Below are 16,656 nucleotides of genomic sequence, written 5' to 3' on the forward strand. Positions count from 1 at the left end.
AGATATTGAAATAAAATAGTATTTGGACTCCCAGTGTTTTTTAATACATTTTTAAGTTTGTTTATTTATTTTTAGGGGTGGAGAGGGAGGGGCAGAGAGAGGAGAGAGAGGATCCCGAGCAGGTCATAAGCCGTCAGCACAGAGCCCCGATGTGGGACTCGATCGCACAAACTGTGAGATATCACAAACTGTGAGATCACGACCTGAGCCAAAACCAACAGTGGGAAGTTTAACCAACCGAGCTGCCCAGGTGCCCCTGGGCTGTCTTGTCTTTAACTAAATGCAAATTAACACTAAGTCATCACAGGCTAAAATCTGAACTTTAAAATTATGATAATGATGTTAGCAAAAATAAAATGTAACAAGGGAATATCAAAATATTTTATTACCAGAATGTGATATATAGAAGATCTATCCAATCCATGTTCTTTCTCTAATAGTACTAGCAAAACATAGTTTATGAGAGGATTCAAGATAGGTAAAAGCACATTCTAATACATACTCATTTTATTACATCTGAGGCACTGGGTGATTATCTTCTCCCAGATTGTCTCCTGTTTTCTGATAGTCAACATTCAGCCATTAGAAAGTTAGTCCTTTGACTTAAAAACATATTCTCTGGAAGGAAGACAACACGCTATCAGATATAAACATCCAAGTGGACATGAGGTTATCAGATACATTCCAAAAAGAGATTATGGATTCATAAATATCTTAGAGCCAGAAAGGATAGCTACCCAAAAGGAAAAGAAAGGTGACCAGATGCTCCGAAGACAAACTTTACCTCCCTCCCAGCTTAAGCTGGCTCCACCATCAGCAAGGGGAAACCAGGAACATTTTATGGATAAGAATGGATTTTATTAAAAAAAAACAAATCAAGTGCGAACTTGCAGTTGTGTAATTGTGAAAATAGATCTGAATAAAAGATTCCAAAGGCTTTAGGCTATTTTTTTTCTTTCAAATTCTGTCAATGATCCAGATACTTGAGATACTTGTGTAAAAGAACATGATCTGCCTAGAACACTGCCCTGTCTAAAATGTTTTTATAATATCTATTGTGGAGCTATAATTTTACTTAGGACAATGCAATGAAATGACAAACTCTTAAAAATCACCTATTTTTAGTCTTTGCTTATACATAAAAATAATATAAAACTATGTGTTAGATTGGCAGGTCTGTGTTTTGGCAGCCAAAGGCATGGCACCAAGAATGTATAATTATAAAATCACTCAGCAACTATTTTGTCATGCAGCATGGCAGGTAAATAATGGTTGTTTAATGTGTGAATTATTTTAGGATCAGGTTATGCAAATGTAGACATTTGTTCCAGTGAAGGTTAAGCCTCTGAGAGGTAAGGGCTACCATCCCCTGATAATATTCTCTATTCTCAACAAAGGAAGTGTAAGTTTTTCTTTGAGTACTTTTTTTAAAATTATAAAATTTCAGAAGAAATGTGTACTTATTCCTTTTAAACCCTAATATATGAAAGTATAAAGTAAACTATGAGGGGCACCTGGGTGGCTCAGTCGGTTGAGCGCCCGATTTCGGCTCAGGTCATGATCTCGCGGTTTGTGGGTTTGAGCCCCACGTTGGGCTCTGTGCCGACAGCTCAGAGACTGGGACCTGCTTCGGATTCTGCGTTTCCCTCATTCTCTGCCTCTCCCCCCACTCATGCTCTGTTTACCCTTTCTCTCAAAAATAAGTAAGCATTAAGAAAAAAAAAATTTTTAAGTAAACTACGAATATCTCCCTATTACCTACTCTCCCTGACTCAGTCTGTCATGTTGCCTTTGCACGTGTGTGTATGTGTGTACATGCTCCAGGGTGTGGAGACAGACACAGAGAAACAAACATTCTTCAAACTATATTGTCAGCGTTGTCAAAACCTACTATGGAGATTTTACAACAGCTGAAGAAGGATCCTTCTAGCTGTGGGGGTCTTCTGAATTAGGCCTTTTTCACCCTTATTTCAACTGACTGTCTTATGATAAAACCTTTAAGCAATCCAAATAGGAATCATGGGTATTCATAGCCCAGGCTGTTCCGTTCAGCAATTTACAATTCTAGCTGCTAAAAGGAAAAAAAAAAGAAGTATCAATATGCAAACTTTGAAAGTTTTTTGAAGTTCAGTTTAAATATTTACTTCAAATTTTATAGACCTTTCAGAAAGTTGCCCAGCTTTTAAGAGTCTGCACATCTAACAAATGGGAAGAAGTCTGATGAACTCCTTGACCTGACTTGGGGAGAGGACGGGCTGCCTCCCCTCCAAGGAGAGGGAAGCACTCTGAACAGAGACGCTCATGCAATTTCGGTACGTTGTTTTCAGTCCTAATTGAAACTAGGAAATTCAGGGAAGTGTGATAATGAAAATAACAGGATCAGGGGAGTGTGGAAATTGGCTGACTTCCCACCCCCCCCCCCCCCGCCAAAAAAAAATCTGTAAAAACAGACTAGCTTGAGTTTCGGGTGTGATTTCTGGGTTATGCGTGAGGAGAGGTGTCGCACAGCTAACACCATGAAACCAATGAGGGAATATCCTTCACTCCCCTGTGACTCCAGGCACAAGGCAAGAATGCTGCTGAAGAATAAGCACAGGACTGTCCCCAAAGCAAAAAACACAGAGGTGAGGTTGGGAGTAGTGATCCATTCAAATTAGACCTAGCGCTTACAGTTTTGAGTGTTCCACGAGTCTCTCTCGGCATCTAGCATAATGCCTACTTTATGGAAGCACTCAATAAATGGTCATTGGTACAGTTATTATTATGCTTTGTCCTAACTCTAAGGGCATCACTGTGCCACTTCCATCATGGAGAGCAGCACTTCTTTGTTAATGGCTACACAAATCATTTCCCAGCTATTTGAAACTTCAAAGGTGACCTCAAGAGGCCTCTGGGTGGCTCTGTCAGTTAAGTATCCAACTCTTGATTTCTGCTCAGGTCATGATCTCATGGTTCGGGAGATTGTGCCCCATGTCCTTGGCTCTGTGCTGAATTCCTACTTGGGATTCTCTCTCCCTCTCTCTCTACCCCTCCCCTACACACTGTCTCTGTCTCCCTCTCTATCTCTCAAAATAGATAAACTTTTTAAATAAATAAATAAGTAAATAAATAAATAAATAAATAAATAAATAAATAAATGTAGTAACCAAAACATGTAAAGAGTTTATGCACCTCAACACCAAAAAAACACAAATAATCCAATTAAAAAATGGGCAGACAACATGAACAGACATTTCTCCAAAGAAGACATCCAGATAGCCAACAGACACATGGAAAGAGGTTCAACATCACTCACAATCAGGGAAATTCAAGTCAAAATGACAATGAGATACCACCCCACATCTATGAGAATGGCTAAAACCACAAATACAAGAAATACCAAGTGTTGGTGAGGATGTGGAGAAAAGGAAATCCTCATGCACTACTGGTGGGAATGCAAACTGGTGCAGCCACTGTGGAAAACAGTATGGAGGTTCCTCAAAAAATTAAAAATAGAATTACCATATGATCCAGGAGTTCTACTACTATTTACCCAAAGAACACAAAACACTAATTTGAAAAGATATATGTGCTATGTTTATTCCAGCATTATTTATAATAGCCAAATTATGGAATCAGCCCAAGTGTCCACTGACAGATAAATGTGTAAAGAAATGGTGTATGTATATGCCATGGAATATTATTCAGCCGTAAAAAAAAGAATGAGATCTTACCATTAGCAACATGGGTAGATGTAGAGTATAATGCTAAATGAAAGAGGTCGGTCAGAGAAAGATAAATACCATATCATTTTACTCATATGTGGAATTTAAGAAACATAACAAATGAAGAAATAAAAATGAGACAAACCAAAAAACAGACTCAACTCTAAAGAGCGAATCGGTGGTTACCAGAGGGGAGGTGGATAGGGGGATGGGTAAAAGAGGGGAAGGGGATTAAGAGTACACTTACCATTATAAGCACTATGTATAGAATTGTCACATCACTATATCGTACACTTGAAACTAATATAACACTATGTTAACTATCCGAGAATTAAAATTTATTTATTGTTTATTTATTTTGAGAGAGAGTGCGAGCAGGGGAGGAAGGGGTGGGAGGGGGAGAAGGGTAGAGAATCCCAAGTAGGCTCTGCACTGGCTGCACAGAGCCCGACGCAGGGCTCGATCTCATGAACCCTATGATCATGACCTGAGCCAAAGTCAAAAGCGGGATGCTTAACCCACTGAGCCACCCAGGCACCCCTGGAATTAAATTTTTTTCTAAATGACCTCTAAAGATGGGAAGAAGAGAGATTTGTGCCTATGTGTGCTCGACTGTTTATCCGGAGGAATTTTTCTCTCTCCAGTATCAGTGCCTAGCATAATGCACGACATATAGTATGACCTCAATAAATGTTGCCATAGAGGGCAGCGGTTCAGACCGCAAACTCTAGGGTCAGGTATTTGGATATGTACTCTGGTTCTCCCACTCGTGTAATCTGAAGCAAGTTACTTCACTCTCTGTGCTTCACTTTCACTTTCTTGCATCCTCACTTGTAAAATGGGGGTGATAATAGTTACTACTTCCCAGGGTAACCCTAAGGTTCAAATGAATTGTTACATGAAAATTGCTCATAGTAGTGCCTACTACCATGGGATGCTATAGATTTGCTATTATTATTGTACCGATAATGATGAAGAGCTCTCTCCCAACCCTTAAGCACCAGCCTTAGAAATACAGCATGAAAACATGCTCTCTGCCACACCTCCAGTTACATACTGACCCTCTGAGAAATTCGTATGGTCATCCTTTTTATATCCAGTAATCGATTATGACAATAGCTACTAAGTGGAACACGTGCTACCTAAGTGTAGTTTTTTTCGAGAAAAACCGATGCCTAAGAAGCTGCCAAGTGCCTCCGCTATGCTTTTCAAAAGGCAAACTTGAATCTTTGCTTGCCGTTTTTTTTTTTTTGAGCATCATGTGAAAATGATTAGAACTGTAACATTTATGCTCTATTTAGGAAAATAACAACCTTTTCTAGATTATTGGGTAAATTATATTTACCAGTGGCACTATTAACTCTAATAGGGTTTTTGGATCAAATTAGCCTATTTAAGAATAAATAAAGCACAATAAACCCATTCTCTCTAAAAAAATCAATAAATAATGCTTTTAATTCACTTTGATTACTGCACTTGGCAGGAGAATAACCATGTGAGGAAACTGACACCACAACAAAAAAGCATTATGCTGATAAAAACAAGTAAGAATAAGCCAACAACTGAGCTGCAGAAAGAAAAACTTATGTCCGGAAGTAGTTTCTGCCATGAAATGAGAAGCTTGGGCTCTGCCATTGGCCACAGCGCGAAGAGGAGCAATTCTGTCTTGTAAATTGCACTCGTGGCAGCTGAATGACATTATCTCCACCTGTGCGACAGTTCTTTCCGCCAACAGTTTCCATAAGCAGCGTGGAAACTGCCTCTAACCCCTCTTTAGTAAGCTGTGCTAGTGGACGAGATGACACACCAAATGGGGCATGTACTAGAGTTCCTGTATCATGAGAACAGGACCACCGACTCACTTTTGGGTGGCATCCGGCCTGATGATGTCATTCTGAAACACCGAGAAACAGCAGCACTCGCTTCTAAGAGGTGATAATTGATGCTAATTTCAGTTAACAAAATTCATGCAAAGCATCCCTTTTTTTCCCCCCTTTGTTTCCTGGAATCGAAAATGAGAGTTTAAAAGGGAAGGAAGGTCAACGGTCAGTAAAAGAAGCCCAGGAAGGAAGATGGGCTGTAGAGTCAAGAAGACCTACTCAGACTGTGAGCTTTGCCTTCCACACAATGTCATCCCAAGTGAATTCACTTCCCATCTACAGACTCCGGTTCCTCAATAGCAGAAGGGAATAATAAAATCTGTCTCAGGGTCGTTATCAGAATTTAACGAAATATGTAGGCATCCAGCACACGGTATAAGGTAAACAAAACGAATATGAAAATTGTCTGTAAAATGACTCCATTTTTAGGATTCTTTTTGAGAAAGACAGAGAGCGTGAGAGGGGGAGGGGCAGTCAGAGAGGGAGAGAGAGAATCTCAAGCAGGTGTGGAGCCGACGCAGGCCTTGGACCCACAAACTGTGAGATCATGACCTGAGCTGAAATCAAGAGTCAGAAGCTTAACCAGCTGAGCCCCCCAGGGGCCCCTAAAGTGACTCTTTTTTCTTGGTCTTTGATGTAGAGCAGAGACTCCCATGGCTCCCGTGTATAAGAGGACTGAGGCCAAGCTGGGGAGCCCTGGAAGGTGTGAGAAAAATCTCTGGAGTCTGAAGATGCAGGACACATGATACTTACAGCGAGCCTTGAGACCTGGCCTGCAGTCTCTCCGCTGGGAGTGAAGTCGTCCCCTGGAATGCCGTCAGGAGGGTCCTGAAGTCCATCCCTCTGCTCTCCCATTTTCACCACAATCTTCTCTTGACCCTATTAACCAACCATTGCAGGAGGAGGAAGCCATTACCATACCACGCAGGCTTCCAGAGAGCCTTACAAAAGGCTCTTCTGACTGCAAACTTCCTGACAGCTCTCACACCATAACCATCAGGTGTGCAAGCTCTTTTGATGATTCCTCTAAACAGACAGAATGTTAAGAGCCTCAAGCCAAGCATGTGACTCCAAAGTGAGTGCCTCGGGCTTATTTATATACTGGGATGGGAAGAAGAGGGACTTTTCTTAATTTCTACTTTACAGGTTGTTATTGTTCCAGTATCCAAGGCCCCTCTCTGAGCCTGAGGCATAGACTTAATAATTCACAAACGGTATGGGGAAGAAAACACTGTATTTTACATGCATCCAAAATCCAAAAACTAGAGCCAATTGGGGGGGGGGGTATGCAGTTAGAAGCAAAGAGCTCTAACTGAAACCTGAGTCACACTTACAATACCTTCTTCAGACGAAGGAACACAATGTGGTCTCGATGCTGTGCCCGGTTCCTCCACCCCAGTAATCAGCAACACCCAGGAAGATAGAGTTTAATTCCATCTCAGGCAAAGAAGAAGAGGCGAGAGAGAGGATTGTTCTCTCTTTTCCTTCCTCCCTCTGTTAAGCTCCAAGGAAAAGTGAGTTTCTAGATGTAGGCAGTGAATGAGAGTGAAGAGAGCTTTTGTTTCACCTCTTTAAGTCAGGTTAAATCAAACTTCTGCCAGAAAACACCCTGGTGGGGCATGTGAGTGGCTCAACCAGTTAAGCGTCTGACTCTTGGTGTTGGCTCAGGTCATGATCTCACAGTTCATGGGCTTGAGCCCCACATCTGGCCCTGCCCTGATGGTGCAGTGCCTGATTGGGATTCTCTCTCTCCCTTTCTCTCTCTGCCTCTCCCCCACTCATGTTCGCTTTCTCTCTCTCTCTCTCCCTCTCAAAATAAGTGACCTTTTAAAAAAAGAAAAGAAAAGAAAACGTCCTGGCAATGTATCTAAAGCTAAAAGATTGGCAGATGTATCTTCCATTCACAGCCAGGCACCCACCCCCCTTTCCCATTGCTCCCCTCCTCTTGTGAATGGCCAAGAAATACATGGCGAAGAACGGGGGGATGCGACACAGCTGACTCGTTTTTTTCAATCATTATGCAAAAACAGACTCATCAAGAAATGTGCACTGAACACATCTAGAATGTGCGAGGTCTCACTGCTTTCTTCGTGCATCCCCTGACAACACAGCCTCTTATCTTTATTTCATCATAAGGGGATATGGTGGTAGCAATGTCACAACCTCGGTTATATACTTCAGTGTAGTGGTTAAGAGCATAGACTCTGAACACAGGCAAGAATGTAAAGGATACTATGAAGATAGTGGAAGGCATTATCTGATGAGGGAGTAATACCCAGAATATATGAAGAACTTCAATGACTCAAAACACAACAAAACAACTCTATTTAAAAATGAACAAAGGATATATAGAGACATATTTCCAGAGAGGATTTACAAGTGGGCCAATAAGCACATGAAAATATGCTCAACAACACTAATCACTAGGGAAATGACAACCAAAACCACAATGAGATGCTATCAGAATGGCTATTAGAAAAAAAATGTTAGCAAGAAGGTAGAAAATTGCGACCCTTGTACACTGCCAGGGGAAGTTTAAAATGGTGCAGCCACTATGGAAAACAGTATACAGTTCCTCAGGAAATTAAACATTGAATTTCATGGGTTGTAGCAATTCCACTTCTGGTATATACCCAAAGAACTGAAAGTAGGCACTCAAACAGATATTTGAACGCCCGTGTTTATAACGCCCATGTTGTATATGTACATTTAACCACAATAAAGTATCTATAGGAGGGGCGCCTGGGTGGCTCAGTTGGTTGAGTGTCCAACTTCGGCTCTGATCATGATCTCACGGTTCATGGGTTCTAGCCCCTCAGCAGACTGTGCTGACAGCTCAGAGCCTGGAGCCTGCTTTGGATTCTGAGTCTCCCTCTCTTTCTGCCTCTCCCCCACTTGCTCTCTCTCTCTCTCTCTCTCTCTCTCTCTCTCTCAAAAATAAACAAACATTTAAAAAACTTTTTAAAATACATATAGGAATTTGAGAAAAAAGATCCTACCTTCCAGGGCCAATGTGCCATATTTGCCACCCTAGCTACCCCATACTAGCTATGGGGCAAATGATTTAGCTTTCTGTTTTCTTATCTGTAAAATGGGATAATCAGAGGGCCTAAGTCATAGGTTGTTGTGAAGTTTATGACAGATGACAAAAAGAAAATCCTGGAGCATAGTAAGTGCACAAAACATGTTAGTTATTATTATTGTTTCTTTGTATAGATGCTAAAAAATACCAATGCCATGGACAAATATTTCTTCCTTTTTAGCATCCACCTTCAAGCATTTTCTATACATTGCTAAATACTCATTGACTAATTTACGTTTTCATACACAAGGACGAACCTTATGGACTCATATCAGTGGTTGTTTTTCCAACACAGAATATAAATTAATATCAATCCATTCATACTCTTGAGTAAGCCTCTTTGAACCAAAGATATATATTTGTAGACTCCTGGCTAATGCTGAGGTATTATCTTGAAAAGGACTTAATTCACATGGCTATACTCGAAGGCCAAGAGAATTATGAAATCTTCCCATTGCTGTTATGTTATTGTAACCAACCTATAGAACCAATCACAGAGTACAATGTAATTAGGACATCACCATTTAAAGAAAGATTCAGGGGCCCCTGGGCAGCTCAGTCAAACATCTGACTTCGGCTCAGGTCATGATCTTGTGGTTTGTGGGTTCGAGAGCCACATCGGGCTCTGTGCTGACAGCTCAGAGCCTGGAGCCTGCTTCAGATTCTGTGTCTCCCTCTCTCTGTGTCCCTTCCCTGCTCGCTCACTCTCTCTCTCTCTTAAAAATAAATAAACATTAAAAAAATAAAAAGAATAAAAAATAAAGAAAGATTCAAAGTAAGTTAGACAGAAGGTAAAATCTCTGAACTCCAAAAGCTGAAACCTTCTCAGATCTTTTCATATCACTGAGGAAGGAATTGGGGTGTGAAAGACATACAGACCACCATTAATAAACTCTGGCCCAGATAACATTGGGGACTCACATTAGATTTAAAAGTAAGTGTACCTAAAGATGCTGTTATTTTGAGTTGACAGCATGAGATATAGAGCATTTGCTAACTCTCTCCATTTTAAACACATTTAAAATAAAAATGCTCTACTCAAAATCTGTTGTCATATAATATTAACACTCATTCTCAGAAATAAAAGGTGATTTCTGAAATGTATGGCATTTTTACCAACTTTTCCTAAAATGAGTTTTTTAAAACTTTGGCTGATGCTGGCTTCTAAAATCATCTCCAATCTGAGTGAGAGCAAATTCATTTAGCGGTTTATTTCTCCAACAATTTGAGTGACTATTTCCCCTAGATATCTTTTTCAGAGCCCACACCCTAAAGCTTCATAATTCCATTAAATCAGAACACAGCTGGGCAATTCTTTCTTTGCTCACATGATAGTGGTCCCCAGGGAATTTATGTAAATCTATGGAAATTCATTTTAAAGTCTGTACTCTGAAAGGGAGGATGCATCCTCATTAAGTAAACGATTATATCTACAAACAAGCTAAAAGCAACATGCTGGAGAGCTGAATTAAACTTTCTATCAGGAAAACTAACCATTCACTTTCATATATAAGCTTTACCCAAACGCTACCAAAATCACAAGACAAAAGATTTTGATGAAGTCCAAACAGGTATCAAAGAAAGTGTAGCTGAGCCACTATGGCAAGACACAGCCTCCTTTCTGGTACAACCATGTAATGTCTTTGGGCCATGCTACACGAAATGGTTCACCCTTATAATTCACAGAAACTCAGGAAAGACTTCTTACACAGGGGTGAAAGGAAATGAACTCACAAAGTCCTTCAAAGGGCACCCAAGTCACCCCTACGAATGCCCTAATAAAGCTAGAGTATTTGAAGCTTAAAGGAGAGGATATTGTATACTGAAAAGAGGACGTAGGCTTTACAGTTAGACTTATCCATATCCCACCCTACCTCCTTCACCCACCAGCTGAATAAATAACATAGACTTCATAGCATCATTATTTGTAAATGGGGAATAATAACAATTCTTGATATGTTACAAATTTTTAATGAGATAAAACTATACAAAGCATTTAGTCCAATGCCTAGAACATGGTTGGCGCTCTAAAGCACCTGGACCAAAAAAATGAAGTCTGAGCAAGATCTAAGCTCCAGAAATGAGGAGCTAACTAGAAGGGAAAGCAGAGAATGCCTCCACTTAAAAGTTTTTGATCCTCAGACAACCATGGTGCCTTCCTCTCTTAGTAGATCTGCTCACCTTTCCTACTGCTGAAAAAGTAAGGCTAAGGCAATTTATGAGAACATTGGCTCAATATTGCCACAAACCCTTTCTTCTTAAGCTGTTCCAACATTTAGTCTTTTCTCATATCTGAAAACTCCATACTCTACACAAGTTACATCTTGGTTCTAAAGTGAAGAATTAAAAGTGAAAATATCACTTGATCAAATTTACCCATGAAAATCTTTTAGTAAGGTCTGGTATTGGAATAGTCCCTCAGGAAGTCGGGCATAGGTCATTTTCTATTCATTATTGGGACAGATTGCTGATTCTTCAGCGTAGCCCAGGTGAACAAGCTGGCTTGAGTTTGAGAGCCATGTCATCTCAAAAACATCTCTATAGACATAGATTCTGATAGTAGATTCATATTCCAATTAGCACGATTCTCATAATCCATAGGAGGTAAGTGGAACTGAGGCCAACAGGTGAAAAGGCAGATTCCCATCTCTATGCACAAATTGAGTGGGATAACTGGTGGAATAGCCTACACTATTTATATATTTATTTTAGTATGTCTTTATTTTGCAAAGCAATATGACATGTACATATGTTAAATATGCTTTAATCAAATGTGAGCATGATATTACATATTTTATTTTTGTGATACTGAAATGATGTTGTAGTCAATGGTAAACCCTACTAGCCAGGCCACAAATGAGGGCTAATAATTCTCCCCTAAAGGAAAAAAAAGAGAGAGAGAGAGACATCTCCACACTTTAGGAATTAAGACAAAGCTTGGTCACCCCAAGTAAAAAGCTGGACAGAACACAAATACATGGAGGATAAAATTCTACTAAAAGATGACTAGGGCAAGCAAGAAATCAAAGAGGAAATCAAAAAATACATGGATACAAATGAAAATGGTAACACAATGGTACAAAATCTTTGGGATACAGCAAAATGGGTTTTAAGAGGGAAGTTTATGGCAATACACACCTATGTCAAGAAGCAAAAAAAAAAAAAACCCTCAAATAAACAACCTAAACTTATATTTAAAGGATGTAGAAAAAGAATAAACAAAACCCCAAATCAGTAGAAGGAAGGAAATAATAAAGGTTACAGCAGAAATAAATGAAATAGAAACCAACAACAACAACAAAAAAAACACAATAGGACAATGAAACCAGGAGCTGTTCTTTGAAAAGATCAACAAAATTGATAAACTTTTAGTCAGATTTACCAAAAGAGAGAGAGAGAGAGAGAGAGAGAGAGAGAGAGAGAGAGAGAGAGGACTCCAACAAAATCAGAAATGAAAGAGGAGAAGTAACTACTGATACCACAGAAATACAAAGGATTTTAAGAACATATTATGAAAAATTATATGCCAACAAATTGTGCAACCTAGAAGAATTAGAAAAATTCCTAGAAACATATAATTTCCCAAAACTGAACCAGGAAGAAATAGAAAAATTTGAATGGACAGATAACCAGCAATGAAACTGAATCAGTAATCAAAAAACTCCCAACAAACAAAAGTCTAGGACCAGATGACTTCACAGGTGAATTCTACCAAACATTTAAAGAAGAGCTATTCCCCATTCTTCTCAAACTATTGCAAAAAAATTAAAAGAGGAAGGAAAGCTTCCAAACTCATTCTATGAGGCCAGCATTACCCTGATACCAAAACTAGATAAAGATACCACTGAAAAAGAGAACTAAAACAGGCCAACATCTCTTATGAACATAGATCAAATAGATGCAGAAAAAATAATTTGACAAAGTACAACATCCATTCATGATAAAAAACCCTCAGTGTGGGTTAAAGGGAACATACATCAATGTAATAAGGGCCATATATAAAGAAACCACAACTAACATCATGGCCGTTGGCAAAAAATCCTGAGAACTTTTCTCCTAAGGCCAGAAAGAGGACAAGGATGTCCACTCTCACCAGTTGTATTCAACATAGTACTGGAAATCTTAGCGACAGCACACATACACACACACACACACACACACACACACACACACATAAAAGGCATCCAAATTGATAAGGAAGAAGTAAAATTTTCACTATTTGCAGATGACATCATACTATATAGAAAAAACCCTAGACTCCACCAAAAAAAATGCCTAGAACTGATAAATGAATTCAGTAAGGTTGCAGGATACAAAATCAATATAAAGAAATTCATTACATTTTTATACACTAATAATGAAATAGCAGAAAGGGAAATTAAGAAAACAATCCCATTTATAACTGCACCAAAAATATTAAAATATCTAGGAATAAACTTAACCAAGGAGGTGAAAGACTTGTACTTTAAAAACTGTAAAACATTGCTGAAAGAAATTGAAAATGACACAAACAAATGGAAAGATAGTTCATGCTCATGGATTGGAAGAACAAATATTGTTAAAATATCCATGCTATCCAAAGAAATCTACACATTTAATGAAATTCCTATCAAAATACCAAAAGCATTTTTCACAGAACTAGAACAAATAATCCTAAAATTTGTATGGAACTACAAAAAAAAAAATCCCAAATAGCCAAAGCAATCTTGAAAAAGAAGAATAAAACTGGAGGTATCACAATCCCAGATTTCAAGATACACTCCAAAGCTGTAGTAATTAAAACAACATGATACTGGAACAAAAACAGACACGTAGATCAATAGAACAGAATGGAGAGTCCAGAAATAAACCCGTGATTATATGGTCAATTAATCTTTGACAAAGGAGGTAAGAAAATACATAATGGGAAAAAGTCTCTTCAACAAACAGTGTTGGGAAAACTGGACAACTACACGTAAAAAAAAAAAATGAAACTGGACCACTTTCTTACACCATACAGAAAAATTAACTCAAAATGGATTCAAGACCTCAATGCGAGACCTGAAACCATAAAAATCCTAGAAGAGAGAATGGGCAGTAATTTCTCTGACATCAGCTGTAGCAACATTTTTCTAGGTAAGCCTCCTAAGACAAGGAAATAAAAGCAAAAATTAATTATTGGGACTACATCAAAGTGAAGGAAATTAGAAGGAACAGCAAAGGAAATTAAAAGGCAACCTACTGAATGGGAGAAGGTATTTTCAAATGATACATCCAATAAGGGGTTAGTACCCCAACTATATAAAGAACTTATACAACTCAACACCAAGAAAAAAACAAAACAAAACAAAACAAAATCCCATTGAAAAATGGATAGAAGACATGAACAAACATTTCTCCAAAGAAGTCATCCAGATGGCCGACAGACATATGGAAAGATTCTCAACATCATTAATCATCGGAGAAATGTAAATCAAACCTCAATACCACCTCAACCTGTCAGAATGGTTAAAATCAAAAACATAAGAAACAACAAGTGTTGGTGAAGATGCGAAGAAAAAGAAACCCTCGTACACTGTTGATGAGAATGCAAATTGGTGCAGCCACTGCAGAAAAATTAGAGTGGTTACTCAAAACATTAAAACTAGAATTATCATATGACCCAGTAATTCCACTACTTTGGTATTTACCGAAAGAATATGAAAATACTAGTTTGAAAAGTTATATGCACCCCTACATTTATTAGAGCATTATTAACAATACCCATTATTAACAATAGCCAATTCCATTAACAATAGAAGCACCCCAAGTGTCCATCAATATATGAAGAGTTAGATATACACGAAGGGATAAAGATATATATATATAATATATATAATGGAATATTACTCAGGTATAAAAAAGTATTAAATGTTGCCTTTTGCAACAATATGGATGGATATAGAGAGTAAAATAGTAAGCAGAATATGTCAGAGAAAGATAAATACCATATGATTTCACTCAAACAAATAAACAAATGAAAAAAAGACAAAAATACCCAGATTCTTAAATACAGGGAACAAACTGATGGAGACCAGAGGGGAGGTGGGTGGTGGATGGATAAAATAGGTGAAGGGGATCAAGAGTACACTTACCATGATGAGCACTGAGTAAGGAATAGACTTGAATCACCATATTGTACACCTAAAATAAATAGAACACTGTATGTTAACTACACTGGAATTAAAATTAAAAAAAAAAAAAAGACAAAGGTTGGTCAGGATGAACAATCTAGTCACTGTTACAGTTAGGCTAGCCCCAGAGTCATAGCTCTCCATTCCTGTGTCTAGCTCTCTTTCACTGCCTGGGTTCTGTCTGCCCCATTTACAACATCTCTTCAACCTTATTTCATTTCTTTGGGAAAACAAATTCAGACCAGGAAATGTTCCCTGGAAGCAGCATCAGATTTTGTTCCAGGAAACTCAAAATACTTAATCTTTCTAATCCATCTCCAGATCTGTATTTTGTTTTCCCATTCCTTCAGCTCTTCACCTGTTCACTCCTTCATTCTCTACATGGAGGGAGAAAGACAAGGAACACAGAAGGCAATTTTTAATATTAATTCCATTTCAAGAAACTATGTAAAGATTCTGGCAAATCATTTTTAAAATAAACCCACAGGCGTTGTGCGGAAACATGAAAAAAAGTACTATTCACTTCCGGATAAAGGAAAAATAAATTGTTTTCAAATTTTTAATTTCTCATTTCTCTTTTCAGTGTGAAATATCTAAAATGTAAGGGTGTCATTTTAATAAAATACAGATGCAGAGATACAGTTGCTCTAAAGATTTGTTGTAAATATTTTATAAGGAAATAGCCCTCACATGTTTATCAAAATTTTAACTTTAATCGTTAAAGCCACATGGAACTTTCTACAAAGACTCTGTTACTCCTGCAAGCAAAATTCACCACTGCCTCCACTGTGCCCCTCTTGTGCATGTTTATCATAGAGGATGATATTAACACATGGTGTCTTGTATTTCACATGTATATACATCTATTTCCTCCACTTGATGGTAAAGCTTCTTGCTTACTTTCAGGGATATAAAAGTTATCTTTAAGTTTATTTACTTTTGACAGAGACAGAGTGTGAGCATGAGCTGGGGAGGGGCAGAGAGAGGGGGGAGACATAGAACCTGAAGCAGGCTCCAGGCTCTGAGCTGTCGGCACAGAGCCTGACGCGGGGCTTGATCTCAGGAACCGTGAGATCGTGACCTGGGCCGAAGTCAGATGCTTAACCAACTGAGCCACCCAGGCACCCCGTTTTGGGGGATATAAATTCAGTTTCTTGCAAAGAGTAGAGGCTCATTAAATACTTATTGGGCTTTATTTGAATTATTCTGTTTAAGAGTTTGGGATATGAAAGTGCCTTTGTGTCCTCTGCCCCTGGCCCATCCTCACCCCCTTACCTAGCTTGTCCATCATTGTCTTCTGTATCCACCACCTCCTACATACCAATTCACAATCTCTCTACTTCATGTGTATTTTGTTTCAACCACTGCTTCAGTAACCAGGCCTGCTTAGTTGGGAATGATCTCATTCAGGCAGAACGTGACAGTACCTTACTTTAAGACCACACCAAACCGGGTATTTCTCACCAACCCAGAACTTCCTTGCTGACACTGAGGTGCGAGCAGTCTTGTTAAAGGCCCACAACTGTTCAGTCTGGAACTTCAGGGGAGTTAAGTCCCAGTAGAGCAAACTTTCAACCAATGGCCAACAACAACAAATAAGATAAGCCCTTCCTCTTTCTCAAGTCTCTATGATGATCTCTCTGAGATGCAGTTGATGTGGCCTTACACAGGACACCCCTACAACACGAAGCAAGCTACATCAGTGCTAATAGTTCACCAACACACCCTCTGGCCAGCTTTCCCTCTCTCCCTACCGTAAGATTTCTTTTACACTCATTCCTGCCTGCCTTGATAAAAAGTCACATAAATTCTTAGGTCAGACTCTGCTTTCTGGGGTG

This window comes from Lynx canadensis, chromosome B2 (assembly GCF_007474595.2).
Source record: "Lynx canadensis isolate LIC74 chromosome B2, mLynCan4.pri.v2, whole genome shotgun sequence".
NCBI lineage: Eukaryota > Metazoa > Chordata > Mammalia > Carnivora > Felidae > Lynx > Lynx canadensis.